This window comes from Anomaloglossus baeobatrachus, chromosome 1, assembly GCF_048569485.1.
Source record: "Anomaloglossus baeobatrachus isolate aAnoBae1 chromosome 1, aAnoBae1.hap1, whole genome shotgun sequence".
Classification (NCBI taxonomy): domain Eukaryota; kingdom Metazoa; phylum Chordata; class Amphibia; order Anura; family Aromobatidae; genus Anomaloglossus; species Anomaloglossus baeobatrachus.
In genome coordinates, this window is record NC_134353.1 from 503,954,784 (window position 1) to 503,971,377 (window position 16,594).

Genomic DNA, 16,594 nt, shown 5'->3' on the forward strand with positions numbered 1-16,594 from the left:
AAAATTTCAGAAGCCGCCATCTTTGGAGCGTCTCCTCGAGTAGTGGAGGCGCGAAGGCCAAAATCCCTCCCCGATAGAGGAGGAGCCGGAAAGAGGCTAAGGGGGACGGAAACAAGATGTCTGCGCCCGACGGAGCTGCTGGAGGAGCGGCGGTCGCAGCCGCGGTGGCACCCGTGGATGGGAATGGGCCTGCCCAGGTCCCGGCCGCGCTGGCGGGGGGTGCCGCGGTCCCAGCTCTCGCTCAGATGATGCCGTTCTCCTTGCCCTATGTGCCCGGAGCTACCTGGCTGCCGTAGTACGACGGGAAACCTGATGCGTTACAGGTCTTCCGGAAGAAACTTAGCCCGCTCCTAGAATTGTACCCCCTGACTGATAAGCAACGTGCAGCAGTAGTGCTGGGGCAGCTAACCGACACGGCTGAGCAGGAGGCGGAGACCTGGGCCGAGGGGGACCGGTTCTCTGTAGCCACCATCTTTGAGAAACTACAGACTGCCTTTGAGACCTGTACCGAAGCCGAGCTGAGGATGCAGTTTTACCAATGTCGGCAACGGCCTGTGGACAGCATTCGGGATTACGCTCTACGTCTGCAAACCGCCCTCCGCACACTGAAGCGGGTGGACACCATCAATGAGGCGGACAGCAACAAAATGTTAATAGAGCAATTTGTGCAGGGGATGAGGTCCTCCGAGGATCACAAACAACTCCGGCTGTGGGCCCTAGAACACCCTGATGTGGACTTTGCTGTGTTAAAGGAACGGGCCATTAAAGCTCTGCAACCCCCGGCTTCGGAAGTCTTGGAACCAGCCCCGTGGCCAGTTGAGACAGCTCCCGTCGTGGTGGCCCCTGCCCTACCAGCATCTCCAGTACCTACAGCTCCAAGCAGCACGATGGAAGAACTGGCTGCCCAGGTCCGCCGCATGGATGGAGACCTCGCCAAGATCCTCACCGCACTCCAGCCTCCGGCAAGGATACAGCTCGCTGACCATCCTGAGGACGTCCCCTGGATGCAGCGGAGAAGAACCAATGACTCACGGTATGGACCCCCGATCTGTTACAGGTGCAGCAAACCCGGCCACTACGCCCGACGGTGTCCGTTAAACGAGCAACCCCTGGGGCCACGGGCCAATCCTCAGGAGTAGAACCCCATGGCCCCCCAGACTGGCGGGACCGGTACATCGGGGCCCGGCCTATCATTCCCGTGGCTGTGGACGGTATACCGGTGATGGCTCTCCTGGACACTGGATCACAGATAACCACTATACCATACACACTGTATCAACGGTATTGGGGGAAAGACGAGCTGGCTTCTCCAGATGCTAGTATAACGCTGATTGCTGCTGATGGACTCCCATTGACCCAAGTGGGATATAAACAAGTGGCCATGACTGTGGGGCGAGCTGAACTGCAACACCAGGGTATGATTGTGATAATGAATGAACCCAGTGATCATAGCCCGAAGATAGTGCTAGGAACCAATGTGATGGAGCACTGTATGAGCGATGTGTTGACCCTACTGCAGCAGCTGGCCGCCACGGCGGCGGGGAGCCGACAAAGAGCTGTGCAGCGTGAGATCCGAGCCTTGATGTACCGCCAGCATGTGAACTCGACAGGAGGAGAGATTGGTGGGGTGAGAGTGATGGATGTTGCCCCGTTGACTGTGCCCCCTAGGAGTGAGATGATGATTTGGTGTAGGGCAGCAGTAGGGCCTCAGGGGCGTGACTACCCTGCCATGATAGAGCCCATGCCCTCCGAGCACTGGCCCACAGTAATGGCCGCCCGAGGGGTGGTAGATGTAAAGAAGGGGAGAGTGCCCGTGAGGGTGCTGAACTGTGGGGAGGAAGAAGTCAGGCTTCCCCGGTATGCCACACTTGCCAAGTTGCTCACCCTAGATCCCCACACCATCCACGAAGTAGCTCCTCCAGTTTCACTACCTACTGCCAGCACTCACCCGCCCCAAGGGGAGTTAGACGAGTGGCACCAACAGCTACACGTGGGCACTGACAATACCCCTACACATCACAAAGAAGGGGTATACAGGGTGGTACGGGAGTACGAGCAAGTTTTTAGCAAACATCCCCTAGACTTTGGGCAGATGAAAGGGGTCCAACACCATATCCCTACCGGTGAACATCCCCCTATCAAAGAGGTACAGGCCCATTCCCCCTGCACACTACCAGTGCGCCAAGAACATGTTGAGGAACATGAGGGAGGCAGGGGTTATCAGGGACAGCTGTAGTCCCTGGGCCGCCCCGTTGGTGCTGGTTAAGAAGAAGGACGGCACCATGCGGATGTGCGTGGATTACCGGAAGATTAACCAGATAACGCATAAAGATGCCTACCCACTGCCCCGTATCGAGGAGTCCTTGTCCGCGCTGAGAACCGCAAACTACTTCTCCACCCTTGACCTCACCAGTAGGTACTGGCAGGTGGCCGTGGCGCCCGAAGACCAAGAGAAAACTGCCTTTACCACCCCTATGGGACTCTGTGAATTCAACAGTATGCCGTTCGGGCTGTGCAATGCCCCTGGTACCTTCCAACGGCTGATGGAGTGCTGTTTGGGGCACCTGAATTTTGAGACCGTCCTGTTGTACCTGGATGATGTAATTGTGTATTCACAGACATATGAGACCCACCTGGAGCACCTAGCCGAGGTGTTCGCGTCCCTTGGCAAGTACGGGATGAAATTGAAGCCCTCCAAGTGTCATCTACTGAAACCCAGAGTGCAGTACCTGGGGCATGTAGTGGGAGCAGAAGGTGTCGCCCCCGACCCCGAAAAGGTCACTGCCATCCAAGACTGGCCGAGGCCAACCACAGTGAGGGAAATAAGGCAGTTTCTGGGTCTGGTAGGGTACTACCGTCGCTTCATCAAGGGATACACGAGGATGGCTGCCCCCATGCAAGACCTCCTCGTGGGACAGACCAAAGGTGGTAGACCCCTCAGAGCCCCACTGGTGTGGGAAGAGAGGCATGAGGAATCCTTCCGCCAGCTGAAAGCAGCCTTGACCGGAGAGGAGATCCTAGCGTACCCTGATTACAGCCGCCCATTCATCCTCTACACTGATGCCAGCAATGTGGGTTTGGGGGCAGTCCTATCCCAGGTCCAGGACGGGAAGGAAAAAGTGATTGCTTATGCTAGCCGAAAGCTCTGACCGACTGAAAGGAACCCTGAGAACTACAGCTCTTTCAAGCTCGAGCTCCTGGCGCTGGTGTGGGCTATCACCGAGCGGTTCCGCCATTACCTGGCCGCAGCAAAGTTCACCGCTTTCACGGATAATAATCCTCTGACCCACCTGGACATGGCCAAGTTGGGCGCGCTGGAACAGCGGTGGGTGGCCAGGCTAGCCAACTACGATTTCACCATCAAATACAGGGCCGGTCGTGCCAACGTTAACGCTGATGCACTCTCTCGGATGCCCCACTTGTCAGAAACGGGGTGCGAGGATGACGACCTTGAAGAGATCCAGTTGCCTGCATTTCACCAGCCACCAACTGAGAAGGTTCACGTCTATCAGCAACGGGCGAGTCTGGACCCGCTGCCCAGTCAGGAGTGGCAGGAAGCTCAAAACCAGGCGCCCGCTGTCCGCCTAGTTAAGACCTTGGTGGAGCAAGGTGCTGCTGGGATAGACCCTGCCGCCCCAGCTGAAGCCCAGCGCCTGTGGCGAGAACGGACCCGGTTGTATCTACACCAGGGGAAGTTGTACCGTGAGCTGATTAACCCGAAGACTCATGAGAAAATCCGCCAGTTGGTGATTCCCCAAGCTAATGTGCCCACCGGTTTACAAGCATACCATGATGGTGCCGGACACTTTGGATGGAAGAAGCTGGAAATGCTGTTGAGAGAGTGGTTCTATTGGAGTGGGATGCGGGAGTCTGTAGAGGCCTGGTGCCGGGAGTGCGGACCTTGCACGCTGAGGAGAAAGGACGAGGCCAGCCAGAAGGCGCCCCTACACCCGATCATTACACATCAACCACTGGAGCTGGTCGCCCTGGACCATGTAAAGCTCACCCTCAGCCGAAGTGGGTACACCTACGCCCTAACCATAGTAGACCAGTATTCGAGGTTCATGGTGGTTGTCCCAGTCAAGGACCTAACTAGTCGTACCGCCGCTAGAGCGTTCCAGGCTTACTTCTGCCGACCACATGGGTACCCTGAGAAGGTGCTTACTGACCAAGGCCCGGCCTTTCAAGCAGAGGTGTTTCGTGAGTTTTGCCAGTTGTACGGCTGCAAGAAGATCCGGACCACGCCTTACCATGCCCAGACCAACGGCATGTGTGAGAAGATGAACCACTTGGTCCTGGGCCTCCTCAAGACGTTGCCGCTGGAAGAGCGGAACCTGTGGCCGGAGAAGCTACCTGACTTGGTCGATATGTACAACAATATCCCTTCCAGTTCAACGAAGTGCACCCCAGTATACCTGATGAGGGCTCGCCCCGGTCGGCTACCGGTGGATCTAGACATGGGACTGGAAGCCCCAGAAGCACTCCCTTCGACAGCTGAATGGGAAACTCGAAGGAGGGTACAATACCGACAGATTCAAGAATATGTTGAGAAAAACTTGAGTCGGAGTCGGGAACAGCAGGAGTAGCGCTTCAACCAAAAGGCGTCTGCTGGCCCTTTCCAGCCTGGAGATGTAGTGCTGAAGCGGGAGAGGAGAATTGACAAGCTGGATGATCAATGGGAACAAACCCCATACGTCATACAGCCCACAGGACGGGAAGATGGGAAGGCCTACCAGATCAGCCGTGACCAAGGGGGCAATTTGGCCACGGTTTCCCGGGACCATCTGAAAAGGTGCCCACCAGCATTGAGCGCAGCGGCTGAAGTTCCGGTTCCTCCACCAGCGGAGAAGGCAAAAGAGGTAATCCACACCGTGATGGGTGACTTCCCAGCGGACTGGCCTACACAGAACGGCGCGGTGATTCTTCCAGTGATACTGTTCCCACAACCTGTGGATGAAGAAGTAATGGAGGCAGTCAATCGTGAGCCAGTGCCAGTGCCCAGGGATGAACCTGTACCCAACTCCCCTATGCCTCCGCCTGCCCCACACGATAGCAGGGAGGAGGAACCGATTGTTCCCTCTGCCCCACTGCCTACCCCCACTGACACTGGACCCAGGAGATCCACTCGTCCCAACCTAGGTAGACCCCCACTTAGGTACAGGGAAACTACTATCTAGGGGGGGGGACCACCTGTATGTGTTTAAAGTTTTGAAAGTTTTGAAAAATGAAAATGAGTGATCAACCGAAGTTCATCTGATTGTCTACTACTGTGATTTGAACCAGTCGTTGCCGGCACCGTTGTCCCCGTGGGGACCGTCTGAAGTTGCGTAAGGGACTCCTTACGGACAAGCCCGTGAACTTGCAGGGCAACCAAAAACTTAGTGGCTTGTAAATAAATATGTTGTTGCAGCTTCCACCGTTACCGCCTCCGGAGAGGCAGATTGGAGGGAGGGCCCGCAGTGGAGAAGGCTGGGGCCCAGCCACCACCGGAACCGGTGGCTACCCTCTGGGGGTTCCAGGGGCTCCCCATGGACGTGGGTCCCCTGGAAAGGACAGATCCCGCTCGGGTAACTTGGTGCAGGACTGGGGTCAAGGGGTTCTGCCTGTTTGCTTAGGGGCAGCATCAGGGCCAGGTTACTTGGGTGGGTGAGAGCGGAAGCCGTAACCGTTAACCGTTTGCAATGTTTAAGAAAGTGCCTCCCGTTGTGGGATGATGTTATTTTACTTGTATTGTGTTTTCTTATCTTTTTGCAGAAAAATAAAACCGGTGATGGACGGGCAGCCCGAGGACAGTCTGCATTTTGCTAAGGGGGAATGTGTCGCCCTGGACAAGCCAGGGGCCACAGGTAACAACACCACCACACCCCACACTCCCTGTAGGCACATCGAAGTCAAAACACAAAATCCTTGTTGCCTTCCCCAGGGGCTGTTGTCCACACCAGGGGGTGGAGCAAGGCGGTTGGTCTCCACCCACCAAGGAGTTCACAGTCCTGGAGGAGGGAAAACACAGGCAGTTAGAGTGAAGCTAGGGAAGTGAGAGGAGATATAGAGTTTGGAGGAGGAAGTGGAAGGAGGAAAGTGGTAGAAAGGAGAAAAGTGACAGCAAAGAGCCTGAAGTTGGTCCGGGTGTGTGACCCGGACAGGACAGCAAGGTTGGCAGACGGTGGTGACCGTCTGCAGTGGAGGCCGATTGGAGTCTGCCGTAAGGACCGTGGACGGGTGGTGACCCGGCGGTACCGGACCGGCATACAAAGAGAAGCCAGCACCATTGGCAGGGGCCTTTCGGATCCCGGCAAGGCTTGGAGTCGCAGTGAATTTGCCAAATCCGTTAGTCAAGGGGACCTCCGGGTTTCCAAACAGCCAAATCCCGATAGAAGGCAACCGTCCAACCGTGAAGGGGAGACACCGCCACCGCCAAGGGCAACCGTTTCCCAGGGCCAGCGCCTGCGGGCAAAAGGGGCTCCTCCGGCCTACATCCAAGTCGGGGAGCGGGTTACTGGTGGGAACCCATCGCTACCAACACTGAACTTATGTGCAGGGAGAGACGGTCATCACTAACCTGCAGGGAGTAACAACCGCAGCCGTCCGAGGGACCCGTCCATCCAGCCGCTTGTTTTACCGTGAACAGTGTCATCATCATCTGGCTGAGTGAGTACCTCCGTGCCGTGCGGCACAGCGCTGCCCCTGCGACCCTGCACCTCATCAGGCCCCGCAACCCGCCTGCTATCCACTCCTAACCCCTCACCGGGCCCCGGGACAACCAACCCCCTACCCATGGAGGGGAGAAATAACAACAAAGCTGCTCCATGTCACCGCTCCCGGGATCCCCGTCCAGAGCAGCGGTGGTGTCTACACAATCACCACAACCGTGGGTGGCGTCACGGACAATATCCCCAAAACCCCAAACCACCCCTTTTCACTCACGGGCGAGGAGCGCCGCTCGAGTCCCCGGGATCCGGCCCATCGCTCGAGCCACCGAGCAGCAGCGGCCGCAGAGCAGCGGCAGCCAGACCCGAGCAGTGGGAGAGCGCAGCGTCCCCTCCTCCGCCCGTGACATATAGACTTATTTATTTTTCTGGGCCGGACAAGGGGAATGAGAAGGGGTTCTCCAAGTAGTAGATAACCCCTTTAAAGATAGAAATGTGTCTGTAATTTGCTTCACCTAGTGATAGCTTTGTGCCTCACAATTATATGTCCAGTAAAACCCATAGGCGCGACCACCAAAAATTGTATTGCCTTGAAAAGTAATTTTCGGGGCGTGTGGCTGTCTAAAAAAAAAAAAAAGATGGCAAGTATACCTAATATATCGTGGAGATGAAAAAGTGTGTGGCAAATCTGGTCTGAATTAGGATCAGTCTTCTTAGATCTTTTGTAGCGGATCCCCTGAATTTAACGAATTGGAGTATACTGATATACGAACTTGTCGTCATTTTATTATTACATATTATATTTCCTTTTGCCTATATAAACATATTCCACAACTCTGCAGTTTTAGTCATCACTCACATCAGTCCCTAATCTAAGCTTTAGGCTAAAGGCATTTCACAGGAAGCAAATTAACCAATTAAAATGTGGGGGGTATTGGTGGGGAGTGTGGAAAACGTATACAAAAATTGTGAAGACATACAAACTGTGCTATTATAGATGTGGTCATACCCAGGACCACTGAATATAGCTTTTAGCCTTCAAATATCATTATTTTCACAAGCTCCCTCCAGGATTGGCTAGCTATTTATGGATAGCATGGATCCATATATTCCAGTATGTATTGCATCTGATCATTTTTCAATGAAACGCATTAAAACAAAATTTGGAGGACTAGAGACCTAGTAGTAATTTGTCAGTCTAACCACATTTATGAAAAAAAACACCAAACCTTAAGGCCGCTTTACACACTGCGATATCGTGACCGATATCGCTATCGTGGGTACCCGCCCCCATTGGCAGCATATCACTGCCCGTGGTGCACAACATCGCCCAGACCCGTCACACTACTTACCTGCCCTGCGATGTCGCTGTGACCGGCGAACCGCCTCCTTTCTAAGGTGGGTGGTTCATTCAGAGTCACAGCGACGTCACAGCTGCGTCACTGAACTGCCACCCATTAGAAGCGGAGGGGCAGAGATGAGCGGGACGGACACCCCTCCCACCTCCTTCCTTCCGCATTGCGGGTGGGAGGCAGGTCAGGAGATGTTCCTCGTTCCTGCAGTGTCACACGTACTGATGTGTGCTGCCGCAGGAATGAGGAACAACTTCGTTACTGCTGCAGCAACGATGTTTGAGAATGGACCCCCATGTCACCAATGAGCGATTTTGCACGTTTTTGCAACGATGCAAAATCGCTCAAAGGTGTCACACGCAACGGCATCGCTAAAGCGACCGGATGTGCGTCACAAATTCCGTGACCCCAATGAGATCGCTTGAGCGATGTCGCAGCATGTAAAGCGGCCTTTAGAAAACCCATCAGTATACAAATAGGGTAATTTTATGAAAAGGAAATGTTCTTGTCGCGGGCGGAGGGGTTGGTTTTGGGAACGCCTCTCGCCTGGGAATCGCTGGTGCTCGGGTCCGGTGCTTCTGCTCCTCGGTGGCTCGAGCACGGTGCCGGACCCGGTGGCTCGAGCAGCGCCTCCTCGCCCACGAGTGAAAAGGGAGGGGAGGTTTGTGGTGGGATGTCGGTTGTGACGCCACTCACGGGATGTGGTGATGGTGGGCACCACCGCTGCTGGTGACGGGGGATACCGGGAGCGATGGCGGAGAACTGCTAAGGTGTAGACCCCTCCGTGGGTAGGGGCTGTTGGTCCCGGGGCCCCGGTTGGGGAGTAGGGAGGAGGGATAGGTGCAGGTTCCGATGCGGGGAGGCAGCGTGGACGCGGGGGCAACGTTGCGGTGCGGTGCCGGATGGCACTGGTGTACTCACTCAAGTAGACAAGAACAGAGTCTCTGGTAAACCAAACGGCTGGATGGACGGGGCCCTCAGTCGGCTGCGGTGTCTTCACTCTCCCCGGACGGGTTGATGGTGGCTGTCGTTCCCTGCACCAATGTGTAAGTGTTTGACTCCTATGGCTTCCCACGGGTAGTCCGCTCCCCGGCTTGTACGTGTCAGGAGAGCCCGTTTTGCCTGCAGGTGCTGGCCCTTGGATCTCTGTTTGTTGGCGGTGGCTCTTATCCAGACGGGTTAGGCTGTTGCCTTCTGACGGGACTTGGTTGGGAATGAACCCCTGAGGTCCAGACCGCAATCAGAGAATTCGACCTTTACGATGGTTTCCGAGCCTAGTCGGGGGGTCTGAGTACCCTGCCTTGGTGCTTGGCTTTAATCTGCTCCCCGGTTCGGTACCGGCGGGCCACCGCCCGACCCCAGTCCTACGGTTCCGCAAACCTCCACCAACTCCTGCAGACGGCCACCACCGTCTGCGGACCTTGCTGATTGTGCCTGGGTTCCTACCCAGACACACACAGACTCTCACCTCTCACTACCACCTCTCCACTTCAACTCCTCCACTAAACTGACTACTTTTCCCGCCTCCAGGCCTGTGAACTCCTCGGTGGGTGGGGCCAACCGCCTGGCTCCGCCCCACCTGGTGTGGACATCAGACCCTGGAGGGAGGCAACAAGGGTTTTGTTTGACTGGTGTTCCTGACCAGGGGAGGGGGTGTGTGTATGTGATGTTATTCTGTGACCCCTGGGGTCCAGGGCGTCACACTCTCATATGAGTAGATTTCCAAATATGCATGGTATGTAAATGTGAAATCTATGGGATTTTTTCAATGTGACAGTACTGCAATCATTTGATTACTGGGGGTCCTACTCATCCGTTATCGAGAGGCTATATTGTACATGAATGGCCTCTGCACTGGTTTATATAGAAGAATTGTCCATGATAAGATTTTTTTTGTAATGCAAAATTACATGATTTATAATGCCAAATCATCCTGAAAACAACTTATTTAGCTGTCTATGTATGTTTCCAAACGAAAGTCACCATGTGTCGCGCAGGCTTTGATAAATGTCGTACAAATGAACTGTCAGTATAGTCTATGTAATTCTATATCGAAGGCAAGCCTGTATGCGGAGCAAAGCTGTGACGTTACAAGCACAAAGGAGCAATTCACATTGGCAGGCTTTCACTCCATAGTAAATAAACTTGCTTTAGCTTAAGGCAATTCTGGATAGCATTGTACGCCCCCAGATCCCTGAAGAATTTTCCCCTAATTAAAACCTCTTCACCAGCACAATGGTGTGCACGGCTCTATCGTAAGAAGTGAAAGTATTGTGCACAACGTAATAATGATCATGTCAGCATGTTAATCCTCTCCACCTCTATGCCTTGCATGCATATGGTATGTATATGAATAAATATATATATATATATATATATATATATATATATATATACACACACAACTGCCTGCATTTGAATCAGTAAATATTCTTTTCTTCCTAAATGCCATTTTTTATTCTTGCTGTGTTCAGTCATACATCACCACATGCGTATCTTTTGCAAAGTACTGCAGGGGTCTTTGTGTTGCTTTTCACAGTGGGATAGTAATAATAACAGCATTAATTGAAATAACAACAAAAGGTTATTTTCTCAAAGGTGTATGTCAGGAAAAGAACATCCTGTGCTTAAAAGGCTTATCCATGAGTTAGTTTTTAGGCTAAAAAAAACCCCCAAGAAATAAAACAGGCAGGTAGTTGCTAACTACTTGCCAGTACTACCTGGAGCTGGCTGAACACTCCTGCTGGCGATTCAGCTGCTCCACATTAACTGAGCAACTCTTCCTCTTCTGAGCTGCTCTGTTGACAGGGTGTGACTATTATTGACATCAGGCTGATTGACAGCTGGCTCCCTCCAGCCGACTGTCAATCAGCATGATACAGCGCCGCACAATGAGCTCTACCCTCACCTACTGTATCCTCACCTATCCCTTGTAGACTGTGAGCCTTCGCGGGCAGGGACCTCTCTCCTCCTCTACCTGTTTGTGTCTTGTACTGTTTATGATTATTGTACTTGTCCCTATTATGTATACCCCTTTCACATGTAAAGCGCCATGGAATTGATGGCGCTATAATAATAAATAATAATAATAATAATGGTCAGTAGTCACGCCCTGTCAACAAAGCAGATAGGAAGAGAAGCTGATTCTATGTCGACTTGACGTCAGCAGAAGTCATCTAAGACCGCTTTGTGCTGACAGAGATCAGAGCCTGTTAGTTCTTAGGCCCATAGTCAAACAAATTATATAGTCCTAGAGAAACTCTTTAAATAGAGTCCATCTTAACAAAAATTATATAAAAGTATACACCTGAATTTCTTTTTCTCTGTTTGAAAAAAAATCGTAGTACCGTTTCCCTGAAGACCTACCTCGAAAATAAGTCTTAGCAGCCTTTTTGTAGTATGCTTAAAATATAATCTCTACTTCAAAAATAAGCCCTAGTTGCGGTTCATTACACTAATAGTATCATGAAATAGGGTTTGTGCGTCCCTTTCCAGAATTGTAACTTTTTTTGCTTTACGTTGCCCTGTTGTGTTGCTCTAAGTCCCACAAAATTTATAGTTGCGCTCCTGCTGTTAATACAAAATGAATATTCACCCCTTTACCAGCTCACCCCTCTGTGGCGGTGTCAGTGATTGGTGCAGTCAGACTGCTGTACTCGCTTGCTGTTAATACAAAATTAATATTCACCCCTTTACCAGCCCACCCTTGTGCCAGTGTCAATGATTGGTACAATTAGACTGCTGTACTCCCCCGACGATTGCATCGCAATGCTTGGACTGGCTGACGTTTCTCCTGACCTGACACTGGCACAGGGGATGTGCGGGTGAAGGGCTGAATATTAATTTTGTATTAACAGTGGGTGAATATAGCAATCTGACTGCACCAATCACCGACACCGGCACAGAGGGGTGGGCGGAGGTAAGGATGAATTTTCATTTTGTATTATCAGCAGGCGCGTGACTATGCATTTTTTTGGGGCTTACAGCAACACAATGGGGCAACATACAGCAATAAAAAATAAACAATTGGAGGACAAAGAGTTACTGCTGAGACATTTCAGATTTAATGAAGATTACAACAATGTGCAATTGTGCATAAAAGATATGAGCAAGAGGAAAGATATGGCTAAAAAATCCCACATTATCCTGCAAAAGAGCATTGCAATGACAAAATATAAATAAAGGGTAATAGTTTAATAAATATGCAGGACAAAGAAAAAACACCACAACCAAGAAACTGTGGGTCAAATGTAAAGCCAGTTAAATAGAGCTATATGCAGCAAATGGTGAGCAAAAATAATTATGAAACATACAAATAGTAAACTGCATACAGCCCAGAAAGACTGGAAGTATAAATATATTATCAATTACCTAAATAGGAGCAGAACCCAGGATCCGGGGTGGTGTGCCCCAACGCATGTTTCACAGCCTATGGGGTCACTTGCCGCTTCCCCCTGATGAACAGTGTTCTGACTATCCAATTGACATTTTATAGATTATACCTGTTTTCATATCCTTCTGATATATGCATTTAATATTTTAAATAATAACTCACTTCCACCTTTAAGCATATAGGAAAGCGACTTGTAAGAGGAGGTTAGAATTATTTTACAGGTAAACATGCAACATCATTTCTTTTCCTCTGAAAGAGTTTCCATTATTATCATGTCTGAGAAATGCCTTCCATATTTCCATAGCAACACATAATATTTGCTTTGTCACTGTCACTGACAGCGGCAGAACTTGGTGATAGTGTCCAGGCATCAGGGAAAATATCTGGATATTGTAATACCTCCATTGTTGATAGTGGAAGCAAAATACCAGCACTTAAGTTCACTCTAAGGTGTAAACCTTTTGCTAAAAACATGTAAAATATATATTGACCATATGATACATCCTTCTTTACTCTGCAGTTATTTTCAATTTACTGCAGTGTATACACGTTCTGTTTATGTTCCCAGTCGCAATTCCAAGCTGAAGTCTGTTCCTTTTAGATGAATTTGTCTTTTAGTTTAGCTTTGTTACTCTTTACAGATACAATGATATTACTACACAATGCTGTGGAGGCTTTAGTAAAGAAAACCTTATTATTAGGGCTTGCACACATTTTTATGCTTTTTTTATCTCTTTTTTTCTTTTCTTTCTTTTTTTTTTCTTTTAAATGTAGCATGTAAAATCTTTCAGTGATTTTACTGCACTTTTTTACCCCATGGAGATAAAAATTGCTTTGCACAAAAAAAAAAAAAACAACATAAAAACTGCACCAAGCCCCCCCACCCCCACCCCCACCCCCATAATATCCGCTGCGGATGGTGGCTATAGTCTCCAGTTTTATCCAGAAAAAAAATAATCAAAAAAGGAATTATCCAGGTGTTAAAAATTGATGGTCTCTCATTTGTACGTGACAAAGCTGATATACCGAGAAATGGACAAAATAGTTTAAAGGGAACCTGTCAGGTCCAATGTGCACCCAGAACCACGAGCAGTCCTGGATTCATATTGCTAATCCCTGCCTAACCATCCCTGTATACACTAGTATAGATAAAGAGATCTCTAGAAAAAGTATTTCTAAAGATCTTTTCTTATGAGAAATGAAGCCCACAACTAGTCGCAGGGATGTGAGTTGCCTTGGCTAGTTGGCCCCATTAGCATGTTAGCACGCCCCTGTGGGTGTGCTAACATGCTAATGAATGCGCAGCTTCGTCGCACATACCTCACTGTTCATGGTGGCCAGTGAAGTATGGATGCGCACTGCGCATGATCCGGCTTCAGTGAGGGATAGTGCGCATGACTGAAAGTCCCGGGGACTCTGGATCATCCGCAGTGTGCATCCATCCTTCGCCGACCGCCATCAAGACTGAGGTTTGTGTGGCGTCGCTGCACATTCATTAGGCTATGTGTCCACGATGCGTCGAGGTAGTTGCAGCTCTAAACGCACCTTTTGGCAGCAATGGTTTTTGCCAAAGTTGCTTTTGATTTTGAAAACGCGATAAATACGCGTGCGTTTTTACCGCGTTTTAGCCGCGTTTTTAGCGCTTTTTACATGCTTTTTCATTGCATAAAGACAGATGCATTTTGACCATAAAGACACTGCTTAATAAAGTTTAAACATTCAAACACTATGAAAAAATGTTAAAAAAAGTAAAAACAAAATAATTATTTAAATCATAAAGAAAATAAATAATTTTAATAAAATTATAGCGGTAATATACTTTTTATGGCTAAATTATCTATAACTTAATATTTTTCATTAATTTAATTGTCGGACTATGTGTGTGTGTAAAGGGACATATTCCATTATTTTGATGAACTAAACGCATGCGCTTATGTAGTCCAAAAGGCATGTTTTCAGCAGCTAAAAAGCAGGTAAGACGCTAGAATTTTGATGTGGCTTGGTTTTTGCAACTTCTCATTGACTTCAATGTTAACCAAACGCACCTCAAATGGCAAAAACAATTGACATGTTGCTTCTTTAAACGCATGGCTTTTGCCCAAAAATATGCAAATTTAACGCAGCGTTTAGAACTGCATGGTGGGCACAAGAAATCCCTATTTCTCATAGACTTTGCTTGGAAATCACAACGCATGCATTTTGGCATTAAAAAGGTGCTGTTGAAAACGCTGCTGAAAAGCATGTAAAAACGCATCGTGGACGCATAGCCTTAGCATGTTAGTACGATCACAGGGGCGTGCTAACATGCTAAGGGGGCCAACTATCCAAGGGAACTCATGCCCTTGCAATTAGTCCCTAGCTTCACTAGCATATAAGAAAAGATCTTCAGAAATACTTTTTCTAAGGCTGGACTCACACGAGCGTATGGCATCCGATGCGAGAGCATCGGATGCGATATGCTAATGTCCCCCGGCTCAGGCTCTGCTGCGAGCTTGAGCCGGGTGTCATGCGACTGTAACCCGATCTTACGATCGGGTCACAGCTGTGAAGCTGAGTGCAGGCGCTGCGGAGGAGAGGGAGGGGTTAATCCTCCCATCTCCTCCACTGTCAGCCTGTGCGTAGATCGCACTGCACTGGGATAACATCCGAGTGCAGTCCGATGTATCTCTCGCATCCATTCACTTGAATGGGTGCGAGAGATACGGCGGTAGCAGCAAAACGCAGCATGCTGCCGCTTTTCTTGCATCCAGAATCTGGATGCGAGAAAAGCTGACCAACAGCTCAACCTCATTGCCTAACATTGGTCAGAGTGCAATGCGAGAATTTCTCGCATTGCACTCGTCCGATTTTCACGCTCGTGTGAGCGTACCCTAGGGCGTACCCTAGGGGACAGAATAGCAATATGCACCCAGAACTGCTCATGTGTCTGGTTGCATATTGCACCTGACAGGTTCACTTTAAGGCTGTGTGCGCACAGTACGTTTTTTTTTTATCGCGAAATGAAGCAGATTGTGGCCCAAATCTGCATCTGGTCCTGAATCATTTCATATCACAGCTAAATTCCTTTTTCTTCTGCAATCTTGCAGTAGCAGCTTGGGCCTCTGGCATTCAGCATCAGTTGAAGACACTAATAAGAATACAGAAGTGGTCTGTCACCGTTCATGCCTTCTCTTTTGTCATCTTTGTAGCACCAATGCCCATATTTTTTTTACAAAATTTTCAAAATGTTTTGTAGATTTTAAAAAGTGGACATAAAAATTCAGTCAGTGTTGCAAACTCTATTCACTTGGTAAATAAAAGGGGTTGTACTCTACGTAGACAACCCCTTCTCACCCAGCGTGTTAAAAGAAAAAAAAACATGTTCTTCTCTTGTGCTGACACTGTTTTAACACTGTTGGCACTTGCTCTTCCCGGGTTCACATTAGATTATGTTACCTGAACCCTGCACCCAATCTGTACTGGCTTCACTCTCCCCGCTCACTTCCGCTTGATACGTCCAAAGACGAGAGAGGGAAGCCAGCGCTGATTGGTTGCAAAACTCACAAGACGTAATAACCTCACCTGAGCCGCGAGAGAACGAGTGCTAATATAGCTGGAATGGTGCCGTGGGTGAGCATAGGTGTTTTTATTTTAACGGGGACAAATATTCTGATTGATAAAGAGTTGTCCAAATAGTTAACAACCCCTTTAACATATCTTCTTTAGACCAGTTTCATATTTCGACTTTTACTGTCGGAGTTCAGAATATAATGGCTAGACTGGCCGCATTTTTCCTGGCCTTAACTCAACGGCTTCATAAGCATACGATGTACGAAACCTTAGATCGTGTTTTCTTTACGCTGATGTGACCACAATCAATGTAGTTATGTCTTCCAACATAAGTGAAGCTATCGGCTGTACTGTAAATAACTAAATGCTGCTTAGTTCCAGATACCTGGGAAAGTAAGGTCAATAACATTGCTATCCTGCTTCAGCTTGTGCTTCTCATATCACGTTTCTCTATTCAATTGTTTATTTCTTCCCCTTCTTCTTTATGTTCTTCTGAAATATATAAGAACAGAAGATTAGCCTTGCTTCACAAAGACATGTAATAGGTTGAAATGTAGCTACCTTTGTATGTGGCAGAATAAACAACAAGCTGTCACCTATTTCGGACACAAAAAGTTCTACATGAGTCTTGTTTCATGTCTGCGCATGGTATG

At 49.3% G+C, this 16,594-nt stretch overlaps 1 protein-coding gene and 1 long non-coding RNA gene across 3 annotated transcripts in view; one reads left to right on the forward strand and one right to left on the reverse strand.

The window, feature by feature from the left end:
* The window catches only part of LOC142243723 (paralemmin-1-like), a 240,595-nt gene that overhangs the window by 54,136 nt on the left and 169,865 nt on the right, over window positions 1-16,594 (forward strand). The gene's annotated exons all lie outside the window — the stretch shown is intronic.
* LOC142243732 (uncharacterized) overlaps window positions 16,333-16,594 on the reverse strand; it is a 306,491-nt gene continuing 306,229 nt past the window's right edge. Inside the window, exon 3 of the long non-coding RNA XR_012724400.1 lies at window positions 16,333-16,433. This is a non-coding gene — a long non-coding RNA (uncharacterized LOC142243732). The remainder of the gene's footprint in view (window positions 16,434-16,594) is intronic.